The 12,457-nt window shown below is 36.9% G+C and overlaps 1 long non-coding RNA gene across 2 annotated transcripts in view; it reads right to left on the reverse strand.

The window, feature by feature from the left end:
* The window catches only part of LOC147845581 (uncharacterized), a 73,743-nt gene continuing 61,286 nt past the window's right edge, over window positions 1–12,457 (reverse strand). For both annotated transcript variants that reach the window (XR_015480602.1, XR_015480603.1), the window contains 2 exons: window positions 1,453–1,596; window positions 1–291 (listed from right to left, as the gene is read on the reverse strand). This is a non-coding gene — a long non-coding RNA (uncharacterized LOC147845581). The remainder of the gene's footprint in view (window positions 292–1,452; window positions 1,597–12,457) is intronic.

The following is a 12,457-nucleotide window of genomic DNA, read 5'->3' on the forward strand; positions in this document are numbered from 1 at the left end:
TTAATAACAATAACACATTTTATTTATAGTGCGCTTTTTTCAGATCCAAGGCAAACAGTAACAAAGCAAATCTTAAAAACACAATAATACAATCAAATCGAATTATTAAATTGACAAAAATAATCAATCTAAATGAAAAGCAACGGTAAAAAAGTGAGTCTTGAGAAGTCTCTTAAAACAGTCCAGAGAAGTGGCATTCCTTATGCTGATGGGTAGACTGTTCCATAGCCTACCGTTCTATAGCGACCATCCATCGTCTTCAGTTTACAGCGTGCCTGATACAGCGTAAGTCTAGATGCAGAATGAAGACTGCGGTGAGTGGTGAGAGTTACCACGACACAAATGTAGTCAGGTGCTTTTTTTTTTTTTTTATTACTATAATATAACATTATTATTTATGATCCTTTTAAATTAGTATTCCACCTTATAGGGCCAATTCCTACTAAATGGGCTTGTAAAATTATATATATATATATATATATATATATATATATATATATATATATATATATATATATATATATAATTCACATTGCTACCAAACATGGGAACACATAGTTGAGGTTTCCTGACTAAAAGCACAAGAACTTATTTTTCACAACATGTCATTGCTTAAGTTGGCCAATAGAGGACAGGCTCAATCTTGTGGAATTGAGACTGCTATATGTTTGTCTCTCTGTTTGTGTTTGTGTTTGTGTTTGTGTGTGTGTGTGTGTGTGTGTGTGTGTGTGTGTGTGTGTGTGTGTGTGTGTGTGTGTGTGTGTGTGTGACTAAAATATCAGGACACTAACAGACACAAATGTGTTATGACACAAGGATAAGGTGAATTATTAGGACATTGCTGATTTACCCATTTTTCAAAAAGCTTATAAATCATAAATGATAATAATAAATAAATACACTTCATGTGAGTGTTGGTTTAGGGATAGGGTAGTGCTATAAAAATAGTTTTTTTTTTTTACAGTTCAAAAAAACAAAACAATGGAAATATGGAATGTCCCCACAAATGACAAAAATAAACCTGTATGTGTATAACGTCTCATTAAAATAATCAAAAACAATGGAAATGTCCCCACAATTGACAAAAATAAACCTGTCTGTAAAACATCTAAAAATTTTTTAAAACAAAAACAATGGAAATCTATGGTATGTCCCCACAGTTGACAAAAACAAACCTGTGTGTGTAAAACGTCTGGCCTTTATAGGTTGAATAACTAAAGAAAGAAAAGATTAAAATTATATTGAAATTTTTCAACTCATGCCATTGCTAAAGTTGGCCAGTAGAGGGCAGGCTTTATACATGGCTCATTTTGAAAACGTAGCTCCATATACATTATTGGAGACCGCAAATTATATAACCAGAGATACGTATGGCTGTATTTTATCTTTAAAACGAACACTACAGGGTGGTATAACACTGTTTCTTTTCTCGCTTACTAGCTGACTGCTTACCTCTGTATGGACGGCTTTAACGCTATTATCAGTTAGCTTTCCATGTACATCGATGGACTTGAGATGCAGAGAGGAGCTTACCACAATGACCGGGTTCAAGATTGATGAAGTGTTCCAGAGAGCAGGTAAGACAAAAATAGGAGCCTAAAAATAAAGTAAACAACAGGGTGAGAATGTAGTAATCTGAAAACGGGGTAAAATAAGGCGAGGGCTTTTCTTTTTGTGGATTGCTTTTGAAAACACTATTGGTTGGGTTCAGGAAAGGAGGGGGAGTAAATCAGTCTACAGCGGCCTCTGGTGGATTTATGCAAAAATGGCAAGCACAAATGGCACTCGTGAGAGAAATTTGTGATCTGAAAAAATATACACCGCTACCTCTGGTGGATCAAACCTCTGGTGGGACCAAAACAAAAACTGAAAGAAAAAAAAAAGAAAAAAAAACATACCTCCTGGGAAATTTTTGGCGCTCTCCAGAAATGTATATAGTGGTATGGTTTCAGAATGAGCCTGGGTTGGAATCAATGACTGTAAAACATATGGACGACGTGACAGCCCCTTTTCCCATTGAACGCCTTGAGGGCAAAACGCCTGCTTGACGGGCACAAACTGTCGCAAAAGACTGCTGAAATTGGAGCCTTGACATGCGCAGGACTGTCTGATGGAGCCAGAGGAGGAGCCGCGAAAATGAGCAGAGTCGAGCTTCCAACCAAAAGCTTTATGTAAAATCAACCACGTCCCCCGAACTTCTCAGCATGCGTTTGCTGTAGCCTGTCATATCAACACAAATGGATGTAATAACGTTAACAAATATGAGGGTTTTATAAATTCAATCGCGCCAGCTCCGGGCCGCAGCGCATAACCTACTCGCGGCTGATTCCGGCTCGCATGCGGCAGCGCCGGCTCGCTCGGCCGCCGCATCTGGCTCGATTGACTCGGGCTGGAATCGGGCAGTGAGTCCAGGCATCCGGAGTAGGTCCAGCAGAGGTAGTCAGTCTGAGCTCTGAGGGGTAAATCACTGGCAGGCGAGAATCTAGCTGGAACTGGCCTGAGTGTGTTTTGCTATCTGGGTGGTTAGGCGTGTATCAGCAAACTAATAAAGCCCGAAAAAAGCCCTGACCTTAGCGAATAAACAGTGTTCCACCAGGATCATGTATGTCAGACACTATAGTTTACTGCTGAACTCATTTTGTCATGGTAAAATAACACAGAAATCGAATAATAACACTTCAGTCTCCTGCCGAAGCTAAGATGCGCTGCTTTGAGAAACGGTCAATCACAGCTGTCAATCACGATGACACGCCCAGCATTAAATTACTGCTAAAAACAAACTGTTTACAAAAATGAAGATCTACACCTATTTCAGCACAATAACCAGTGCCTTAATCGACCAGAACCATCTTTCGGGACATTTTATTGCAAGTGTAATATTTTTTTTTATTTGGGCTAAAGTCTCCTTCATTAACACGGAGGAGGCGGGCTTTATGACTTGTACTGCAGCCAGCCCCCAGGGGGCGATCTAACAGCCGAGACCTTTACTCAAACGCAGGCTTGCGGCACACTTGGTTGGAATTAAGAGTCCAGACGTCGCTAGTATTTTTAATCACACAGTATTCTTATTTCTGTTGCAGAAAAGTGAAGATGGCACAAGCAATGGAATAACAGTTTGTAACGATGTCTAAAGTAGCAACAGAAAAACAGTCATTCATTTAAGGATTCCGTTCAAAAATGCAAACGTTTGTCCAAATGAGAGATAATAAATTGTTTAAATTATTCAGTTTTTGCAATAATGTATTTTGAAGTAGGCTGCAGCAAGTAACATTTTGACAGTTTCTAACAGAACGAGTAAATCACATTTTCTAATTTGCTTATTTAAAATCATAGGAGAATTGTGATATCTGTTTGAAAGCAATAAATCAATAAAATATTGGAAACACTTTAATTTTGGTCACAATTCATGCTATTAAATGAGCTTATTACCTGTCTATTATTAAGACATTAACTGTTCATTAGGACCAAGCAACACGGTTCCAACACAATTCCTCCTTGTTGTCCCAACAAAAATTAATTTTACAAACTTAACTAGATTAAACATAAAATGATTAAGTTGTCCAAAACAAACCCTTAAGAATTATGTTGATTCAGCTCATTTTAAATTTGAACAGGCAGCAGAAATATCCTTGGAGTGAAGGATGATCCTATTCTGCATCCCTATATCTACACACAACTTCTACCTTACTAACTATAACCAAACGGCTATTTAGTAGTTCATTAAGCTAGTAGTGTTGTTGAATGGCTTGTTAATACTGACCTAAACTAAAGTGTTACCAAAATAATAAATAATTGAAAATGATACTTTAAATTTCTAATATAAAATTAGCTAAATAGTCATGCACTGCTTCAAATAAATTAAAACATTTACTAACATGAACAATGAACAGCACATTTATGAGTGTTTACTTATGTGTTAATGTGAGTTAATGAAAATAGTTCATTCCCAAAGCATTAACTAATTTTAACAGGCACAACTTAGTTTGCTAATTATGCATTATTAAATGTTAAATTAGGATTAATAAATGCTGTAGAAGTGTTGTTCATTCCTAGTTTGAATGGGAAAGAAAGGTGATTTAAGTGACTTTGATTGTGACATGGTTGTTGGTGCCAGATGGGCTGGTCTGAGTATTTCAGAAACTGCTGATCTACTGGGATTTTCACGCACAACCCTCTCTAGGGTTTACAGAGAATGGTCTGAAAAAAGAGAAAATATCCAGTGAGCGGCAGTTCTGTGGGTGCAAATGCCTTGTTGATGCCAGAGGAGAATGGCCAGACTGGTTCCAGCTGATAAAAAGGCAACAGTAACTCAAATAACCACTCGTTACAATGAAGGTAACCTTGAGGTGGATGGGCTACAACAGCAGAAGACCACACCGGGTGTCACTCAAGTCAGCTGGAAACAGGAAACTGAGATCTTAATTCAATAGAACACCTTTGGGATGTGGTGGAACGGGAGATTCGCATTATGGATGTGCAGCCGACAAATCTGCTGGAACTAAGTGATGTTATCATTTCAATATGGACCAAAACCTCTGAGGAATATTTCCAGTAGCTTGTTGAATCAATGCCATGAATGATTAAGGCAGTTTTGAAGGCAGAAGGGGATCTCAACACGGTACTAGTAAGGTGTACCAAATAAAGTGGCCATTGAGAGTAGAACTTGATTGTAAAGTGACTATTAAAAAAGAGAGAGTATTCCAATAACATTTCAGAAGCAATTCTACTTTCCATTTCTTTGTAGTCGAATATTTATTTATCAGTGTGGAAGCAGGAAAAAAATGTATTCATCCATAGATTTAAAGTAGACTCTTTCTTGATCATCAAAGTGTAAATAAACCTCTATAAATATTGATCAAATGCACTTTTTCAAAGAAAATTGACTTTAAAAAAGCAGATAAAGTGCACTAGGGGTATAAAAAGAGAAAGAAATATCCTTTACTAGAATAGTGTTGTACAATACAGAAACCCTGATGAAGGTTTTATTCAAATGTGTGTTCATTTAGCCTCAGCTCGCTTCACCAGCTGCCCTTTGACCTCTTTCGCTCAACTGCGCACTTTAAGGGAAATGGAGGCCCGCGATGCACTATAGATCTTCCCAGTGGAAATTACACTGCAATCCTTGTGTTTGTGCAAAAACTAGAAGCGTTGAATGTGTGAACGATCAAATGTGAGAATACTAAGCAGTATCCAGAGAAAGGCATGCGTGTAGCAGATATAGAACTGTTGATCTTGTACACTGCGGAGCTTATCTCCTCATGTTCTCATAGCAGATCAGTCTCTCTCTTCCCCCTCGAGGAGAGACTAGTGTGAGGTCAGTCAACACCTGCCCTCTCACATGTCCAGCTGCAAGCCTCATCTGCTGATCTGGAAACAGCTGTCCCATATTAACCTCAGCTAACAGCCAGTAGAGCAAAACGTGATGAACTGTTCAGTGGCTTCGAGGATTAGGTCCGCTTTAAAGTCTCCTTAAAATCAATCATAATATCGTTTTTTTTTTTTTTTCCTTTAGATGTTCTTATTGATATGTTAGTCATAAACAGGGCCAGAAAGAATCTGCGGATAACTTTTTTACTATCTTTGCGTAGAATTTTGTACAAGAAATAAAATAAAATCTAAATAAATCTGCGGAGCGATTTTGAGTATAGTAACTAAAAATGTAAAACAAGAAATAAAAAACTTTTAATTGAGGTTTACAATGCAAATAAAATTGTAAAAATTGCAAGTTGTAAAATATAATAAAAGCCAGAAAATATTACTTTCTAAACTGTATTGTAAATAAATCATATAAACATTTGCATATTATTTAATACTACTACTAAAATAAAAAATCGAAACTTAATAAATCAACAGGCTCATTCTGAAAATGCAGCCCTATATACATTTCAGGAGATCGCCAATGTAGAGGTGTATATGGCTGCATTTCATCTTTAAGGGTTCTTTCACGTCTGTGGTTCGGTTCATTTGGTCTTGACCAAGGGCAACAAATGGCACAATGTAGCATTTTTTTCTGCCGTCTTTGGGTCCTTTTCAAACCACACTGATTGCTTTGGTCCGAACCAGTTGAAAAGAACCAAAAGCCATTCAGCATTAACCAGCGGGAAAAATGTCATGGCACTCCCACAAGTAAACAAACCGGCAGACCTATTTAGCTATTTACTGTGCAGGGAATACTGCGCTGGCTGATGGTATCCATTGTCATAGACTATATAGTTTGTATACATCACTTTAGAAAATGTATAGATTTCAGAATGAAGCGCGGCTGCTGCTGGAAAACAATGTTTTAATGCATTGCAAACGGCGAAGGCGTGAATTCAGGAGGAGGCGTGAATTAATTTAGCTAAACTGTGACATGGTCATCTTCCAGAAATATTACCAATCCATGAGGTAATGCTTTTCCCTCTCTCTCTCTCTCTCTCTCTCTGTTTAAAACTGTTGGTAAAGCGCTGTCAACAAATATTATTTGGATTAATCCAAAAAGGTGCAGTACTTTTTACGATTGTGTCTTGTTTTAGTTCGGATCATGTTCTTGCCACCAACTAAAAATTACTAACTTCAACCTAGAACACAGACATTAAAACTCTTATGCTGCCTCATAGTACTGAACAACCTTGACAGCTAAACAAGAAATATGTACTCCTAAAAGGACTTTGTGGATATTTTTGTGTTTTTGAGTAATTGTACTAAAATATGGATAAAAATTACACAAATTTTTAGAAAACATCCTAAAATGTACAATATATTATTTTGATTTAAGATTTTTTTTTATAGATTTTATAGTTAAAAATGAACTCACCATCTTGCCTAGAGATCACGTCATCTAATGTGTGCTGATGTCTCATTTACAGTAGTTTATGTTTTCTAATTATGTAAAGCAGTGGTTCTCAAACTGTGGTACGCGGGGGAATCAAATATGTCATATGTACATGCTATATTTCAAAATTTATCAAAAATGATTTATATATGAATATGATGACATATAGCCTTATATCACGTCATATTTTAAAACATTTTTAGTAGTGGACAGTCAGAACAATCATGTTGCCTTAGTTCATTTCATCCCCTGGCTGGCAAAAAAATGGACAGATTTGTAATTCGTCCTCCACAAAAAACGATTCGCCTTCAGCTGCTAATTTTAATGACCCAAGCATGCTAGACCCAGGTGAGGAAGCTCCAAACATTTCAGATCGCAGCACTAGCAATACTGGAAACATGAAATGCAGGAAATACCAAGATAGTTACTGAGTCCCTGGACCAGCCACAGTGCATTATCTGCTGCAAAGTTCTTGCTAAAGAATGCATGAGGCCTTACAAATGAATAAGACAAGCCCAGAGCAGTTTTTGACTGCAAGGCACCAAAGGCTTACGTTGTTTAGTTACAAACGGCCTATTGATGTTTTGCTTTTATATTTTACATTAGGCTATTATTTGTGCATACAGTAAACATCTAAATATAGTAATAAACATACTTTTTTTTGTCATACTTTACTGCAAACTTATATGAGTGATAATATCATTAAATGTGGAGGGCGGCCTTATTATATTTTCCAGGGGAAAAGTGCGTCTCAGGCAAAAAAAAAAAAAAAGGTGCTATTGAGGGTTAAGGTAACTCAAATGGTTTGCAGCAATCGGTTTCCTCAAATGGTTTGCAGCAATCGGTTTCCTCAAATGGTTTGAGGGTTTCAAACTTGGTTCAATTGCCTGGACCGTAGCCAAGCTGGATTGTCCCCCCTTGCCACATCCTCGGTTGGTTTGTGTTCACACTGTCCGTTTTCCTTCTGAACCACTGTACGCGTGCGTCATCGAGCTGCTGTTTTGTTTACGGCCGTTACTAGGTGACGGTCACGAAAGCAATCGCCGAAATGGAAATACGTCCGCACATCGCGGTCATTCTGCTATAACTGAAGCTTTTAGTTTTGGACATACAGAAAGCGACTCGCATCCATCTGCCGCAAAAATATTATAAACACTCAGAACATCACACAGTAGCCCCTTTCACACAGTGATACCGGTAAATATCCGGAAAATTTCCGGAACTACTTTACCGCCGGTATATTCAAAAAAGCGCTGTTCACACAGGCGAGGACGTTACGGAATTTTTCCGGAAAAGAGCATTCATACATCCATCGCAAAATGCCGGTAAATTCTGACATCATTTACCAGAAATGACCTCTAAACGGCTGCGCTTGTGTTTGTAAACATTTGACTACATTACAAACTCTTCGGATGGATCAGTATTGAGTACAACTCTAATGAAAACATAGGGAAACACTTTCGCATGTCGAGATGTTCATGATATGTGTGTGTGCTGGCGCTATGGGCGCTCACGGGCACACGCAAAGGTAAACAAACTATTATCATAAACATTTGATCGATAATTATTTACACAGCATTAAGAAGGAACATAGAAACATTATCTGACTAACATCTAGCAGCTAAAGGTGTCTGGAAAAAAATATTCAAAGGCTTTTATTCTCATAAACCGCGCGCACGTGAATGCGTCTGACTGTTGTGATTGGCTAAAGCAGGTGTCTCACGTCAGCCCGTTCTAGACATGGACGCGCTTATTATCTTATCTTCCTTCTGCATTCACACAGCGCATTATTCCGGCAAATTACCGGTAATGTTACAACTTCTCTTTCCGGAAAATAGTAATTTTCCGGAAAGGTCTGTATGTGTGAAAGGGGCTACTGTGTTTGCCCTGGCTCAGTCCCGCGTGTCACCAAGGTACGAAACGTGACACACACATACACGCACGCACACACACATGTTATGAAAACGATAGTTTGTTGTTCAGTTGGCGGTTCACTTCCGTTTTTTTGGTACGATTGCATTCACATCAGACGTGAACCGTACCAGAGACAGCTCTTTCACCTCTTTCAGGCGGACTCGGGTGCGCACCCGAGTTCAGAAGACACGTTCACACTAGCTATAGGTACCGTACGGTACTAAAGACATCAAACGAACCCGGGTGTGGATCAAAAGTGCGTGTGAAAGCACCCGGAGTTAAAAACGAATCTATATGAGCACTGTGAACTTATTCCATTTAAGTTGAAGTAATGAGGTATTTAATGAACTCAATACCTTCAACACTGAGTTCAAAACTCATTTTTAAATGAGTAGAATTAACTTTCAGTCAATTTTGAGTTAATGACACTCATTTCATTTGATAAAGTTAAGTTGTTTACAGAGTAGTACTTGGTTTCCTCAAACGGTTTGATTTGCCTTAACTTTTTAGGTTTTACAGTACGCAGTTGGTTTGAGTTCTCTTCATTTATTGGGTTTTACTGTGTTCAAATTGCTTCATTTACTCAAATGGAGTAAGTTCACAGTACTCACTCATTAGGATTAGTTTTTGAACTTAAATGGGTTGTTGCGATTAATCGGTTTCCTCAAATGATTTAACGTCTTGGGTTTTACAGTGTAGCTAAAAACATGTTGTCATGACTTACTGATCATATGTTGTTTTACAGTGTAATTTGAACAAGCAGACAAAGATCATTTGTGTGTGAGCGGAATTAAGCGTCTTTTAAACACAATAATGAAAACATCTTACAGATTCCAAACTGTAGACCAGTAGAGTATGCATGTGAGTGTGTGTGTGCAAACATTATTAATATATTGGATATATTGCCCTTAACACAGTAAGGGGGGAAATATGTGTACAGAGCACTTTTTAAAAATGCAAACAGATCCCATGTGTCGTCCAGATGTAGAAACACACATTCTGTACCTCTTGCATAAGAACAACCTGCTGTGTGGAGAATGGATGGTGACCTTGCAGTGTGTGTGTGTGTGTGTGTAGTTTGCTTTAAAACAAAGCTTGGCTGCATGAGTGTTGCTCTTTTGTGTGCCAGTAAGACGATATAATGAGCTCACGAGAGGTTATAACATGTGTGTTGTTTTTTATGACCCTCTCTGTGGGTGGGAAGCCCAGGCACACAAACAGCGCTAATACCTTTCAGAACGCTCATAAGTTCACACAAAAAGATTGATCTGGAGTGGAAGCTCCGTTTAATCGCTGCTCTATTGGAGTGCATTGAGTTAGTGCAGGCGCTGCGTGTTTGCGCAGAAATAAAGCAGAAGCAGCCGCTCCTTTCTGTCATGTTGTGTGTCGTTTTCAAAGTCAAACTGTTTTGGATAAACTTGTTCATTCATAATCGCTTGTGAACAAATAGGAAAGTAATAATGTACTACACTGCAAAAAATAATGCTTTTGTTACTTAGAGTTTGTCTCATTTCTAGTCCAAATATCTAAAAAGTCTTAAATTAATAAGCATTTTTCTAGACAAGCAAAACGTATTGTCTTGTTTTAAGACATTATGTCAAAATGAAGTGTTTTCGCTTAAAACTACAAAATAAATCTTGTTTTTAGTAATTAACGTATGACCATATTATTTTGTTTACCGCATTGGCAGATTATTTTACTTGTTTTAGGAAAAAAACACTTCGTTTTGACATAATATTTCTTAAAACAAGATCATATTTTTTTGCTTGTCTAGAAAATGCTTCTTAATTTAAGAATTTTTAGATATTTGTAGTAGGAAAACCGACAAAAAACTAAGCAAAACAAGCATTTATGCATTGTATGGATGCTTTCTCAGACAGTAAAATGATATATATGATCAAAAAGTCATGACAGCATATTTTCGTTCATTTTACTAATTAAAATGAGTTAAAAATTTTTCAAAAAGGCTGCACGGAGGCGCAGTGGATAGCACGTTCTTCTCACAGCAAAAAGGTCACTGGTTCGAGCCTCGGCTGGATCAGTTGGCATTTCTGTGTGGAGTTTGCATGTTCTCCCCGTGTTCGCATGGGTTTCCTTTGGGGTTTTCCTTACAAGTCGAAAGACATGCAGTACAGGTAAATTGGATTGGCTAAGTTGTCTATAGTGTGTGAATGAGTGTGTATGGATGTTTCCCCGTGATGGGTTGCAGCTGGAAGGGCATCCGCTGCGTAAAACAAATGGTGGATAAGTTGGCGGTTCATACTGCTGTGGCGACCCTAGATTAATAAAGGGGCTAAGCCGAAAAGAAAATGAATGAATGTTTCAAAAATGTAAGTTAAAGTAATTTATACTCTAATAATACTGCTGTTTTAACCAAATGCTGGGTCGGACAATTAAAATTAAATTTGAAATTATATTTTTTAACCCAACTATTGTATTTGTCCCTATTTCACTCGGCACTGGGTGAAAACATCCCAGTATTTATTTAGTGTAAACTAATATTACTTGCTAGTTTCCATGTTCATCCCGTGCTGGCATGGATAAGATGCAGCTAGAAAGGCATCCACAGCGTAAAAACATATGCTGGATAAGTTGGCAGTTCATTCTGCTGTGGCGACCCCAAATTATTAATAAAGGGACTAAGTCAAAAAGAAAATGAATGAATGAATGAATGAATGAATGAATAGATCTGTAAAAGCAACGAGTTAACTTTACTTTAAAAATGGAGTAAACTTGTTGCCATATAAATGAACTAAGTACATGATTATACACTCTAAAAAAAGCTAGTTTTTTTTTTACCTGATTTTGAGTGTAATGCAGATTAAACAAACTGCTTGGTTTAATTTTAAAATTAAATGAATAGAACCAAATGTAACCTAATGTTTGGGTTAGTCCATATTTTAGTCCAATTTGGGTTTAAATCATTTTTTAATTTAATCGATGAAAATGTTTTGTTGTGATTTTCGTGACAAACTAGTTTCTACTTAAGTGATGATGTCGACAACTATAATAAAAATATACTGACATTTTCATTTACTATAAAAAATGAGAGGAGAATGTGATTCTGGGATGTATTTTGGTAAATATCTAATCTTGAATTAATCTTGGTGTGTGATGCATGATGCAAACACACACACACACACACATTTGAAAAGTAATGGGTCCTCAGTAGACGTGGGATGCGGTTGTATAATCATCCATAAGGGCCTCTGTTTGATTTATCTATTTATAATGAAATGGCAACAGCTAAGAGAAATTCCTGCATTTTCAGTAGTCTACTGTTTTTGCCGACACATAATTTTACATATTACTTATGATTTAAATAAGCATTGCATATCTAATTTCTGGTCTTCAAGTAAAAAGCTTTATTCCATATTTATAATAACACTTATATTAGACGGTTTTATTTAATTTTATGTAAGAATATTTTGTATAAATAAATGTATACAATATTTTAATTAAATTACACTTAAACCAAATATAGTAATAGAGTAGATTACTATATATATATATAATAGAACATCTTATGAAATTTAGTCGACTAAAAGTAAAATGATTCAGAAGACTATATGACTAAAACTAAAATGGAATTTTAGCCAAAAGACTAAGATTAAAATGAACACTGGTTTAAATAAGCCAGCATTTCCTACAGTGTAAAATTTAGGTCAACTTAACAGTTCCAAGTGATGAATTTCCTCAATTCAAGTAAAGTCAACGACTTGCTTTATA

Source organism: Danio rerio, chromosome 3, assembly GCF_052040795.2.
Source record: "Danio rerio strain M-AB ecotype USA chromosome 3, GRCz13ab, whole genome shotgun sequence".
Classification (NCBI taxonomy): Eukaryota; Metazoa; Chordata; class Actinopteri; order Cypriniformes; family Danionidae; genus Danio; species Danio rerio.